We start from the raw sequence: 2,534 nt of genomic DNA on the forward strand, positions 1-2,534 counted from the left end.
TGTGTGTGTGTGTGTGTGTGTTGTGTTTGTGTGTGTGTGTTTGTGTGTGTGTGCGTGTGTATGTATGTATATATATGTGTGTGTGTGTATATATATATATATATGTATGTGTGTGTGTGTGTGTGTGTATGTATGTAGGTATGTATGTATGGATGGATGGCTGTATGTACGTAAACACACGAAGAAAGCGAAATAAACGATATGTTCATTAATATTTTGCGTTTGCGTTTAATCGCGGCAGTTAGGGTCGTTCTGGAACAGTTAAGCGGGTACGTTCCTATACACCCAGAGACAACAGGGAGCGCTTGGTAAATTAGCAACATATGCGGGTTTCAAATTATCAGTTTTAGATATGTGTTTCTCTTGAACAAGAGAACAAGTAACGACATCAAAAAGCGGCCTCAATTAAAGGCATTCGTGTAAACAACAGCCGACAGTGGCTGTCGGCTGATAAAGCAGCGCTCTGCTTTCGCGATGACAACGATGACGCTTCGGCCATTGACGGGTGATGCTAAGTGTTTAAAATGGTGGCGGATTCAATGCTTGCAGGTCTTGTTTAGTTCGTTTTCGCATTTAGATTGGGGTGAGAGAGAGAGAGAGAGAGAGAGAGAGAGAGAGAGAGAGAGAGAGAGAGAGAGAGAGAGAGAGAGAGAGAGGCGGGGGGGGCGAGAGAGAGTGTGTGAAAGAGAGAGGGAGGGAGAAAAAGAGAGTGAGAGAAAGGGATAGAGTAAAAAGGAGAGATCAAGGAAGCGAATGAGAGAAGACAGAGGGAGAGAGCGAGAGAAGGAAAGAGATCAAGCAAGAGAGTGAGTGAGAGAAAGAGAGAGAGAGAGAGAAAGGGAGCGAGAGAAGGAGAGGGAGAAAAAAGAGAGAGAGAACGAGTGAGAGAGTGAGAGAGAAGGATAGAGCGAGATAGGTAGAGAGATCAAGCAAGAGAATGAGTGAGAGAATGAGAGCGGGAGGAGAGGGAGAAAGAAAGAGAGAGAGGGAGATCAAGCGAGTGAATGAGCTCGAGAAAAGAGAGAGAGAGAGAGAGAGAGAGAGAGAGAGAGAGAGCGTATGTGTAAAAGTTAAGGAGGGAGTAAGTGTGTGCGTTTGACACACACATACAGATAGACACATACAGATAGACACATACAGATAGACACATACAGATAGACACATACAGATAGACACATACAGATAGACACATACAGATAGACACATACAGATAGACACAAGCACAGCTGTAAAGAATGTCTGCATGAAAGAGCTAAAAAAGGGCGCGTGTGTGTGTGTGTGAGAGAGAGAGAGAGAGAGAAGAGAGTATGTGTGGGAGGGAGAGACAGAGAGGAGAATGAGCAAGACAATAAAAAGGAAAAGAAGAGAAGAGAAAGGTTAAAGTGTAAAATATATTCTTGTAAGTATTCTTAAAGCAAAAAAAAAAAATAATAAATAAATAAAAATGAAAATAAAAAATAAAGGAAAACTAAGAAGAGAGCCTAAACGGTCTTCTCTGCCCTGTAAAAATAATGTATTTGTCGTGTATCAAATGGATGTTAATAGCTGTATCCGTTGTTAATGATTTAAGCAAATTCGAAACGTTTGATCCTAAGAGAACATAGTTTATAAACAAAGTGACTTGCTGTGTTAATTAATTATACGGTGCGCAAGAATATTGGGCGAGAATTGCTGTTTATGTTTGAAATAGATAGACGGACGTGCAGGCGTACACGCACATCTTGAAATGAAATGCTCAAATAACAATTTTCATACTAATTATCATTAGAATGTTCATAATTGAAATCTCACCCGACCTGGCTCTGATAATGATGCGACTTAAATCAAAACGTTTGATTTTCCAGGATGATAAAACAGCGTCTTTGACTGTTATATGAATAGGGTTTCCCGAGTCCTTAGGACTTATAATGCCGGTTAGCCAGTTTCTGTATAAGTATAAGTGACCGAGATCACAATTTTCCTTTCGAACGAGACTCTGGTCCGTTGTAGATTTGAAAGCCAGCAATTTTGAAGGGAGGGGGACAAGTCAATTATATCAACTCCAGGACTTGACTAGTATTTTATTTTATCAATACTAAAGGGATGAAAAAACAAAGGTAGCGAAGTCTGGGTTTGAACTTTCAACCTAAAGATTCAAAAGAAATGCCGTTAAGCGTATTTGTCCGACGTGCTGGCAATTCTGACAGACCAACGCTTTACATAAATATTTAGATAATAACAAAATTAATTAAGCGTTCGGTGCTTTCACTTTCTTTCTTTCCCTATGTAGACGCACGCACGAACACACACGTTATTATTATTATTATTATTATTATTATTATTATTATTATTATTATTATTATTATTATTATTATTATTATTATTATATTGCTAAAGGCAGAAGATTGGTAGAATCGTTATAGCGACGGACAAAATACCTTCTGGTATTTCGTTACTGTTCTTCGTTATGAGCTAAAATCTCATCAACGTCGCCCTTTTTTTCTTTTCATCGTTTCGGGGTTAATTTTAGAGGGTTTCAGTGAATTACAGAGCCG

Source organism: Octopus bimaculoides, chromosome 4, assembly GCF_001194135.2.
Source record: "Octopus bimaculoides isolate UCB-OBI-ISO-001 chromosome 4, ASM119413v2, whole genome shotgun sequence".
Classification (NCBI taxonomy): domain Eukaryota; kingdom Metazoa; phylum Mollusca; class Cephalopoda; order Octopoda; family Octopodidae; genus Octopus; species Octopus bimaculoides.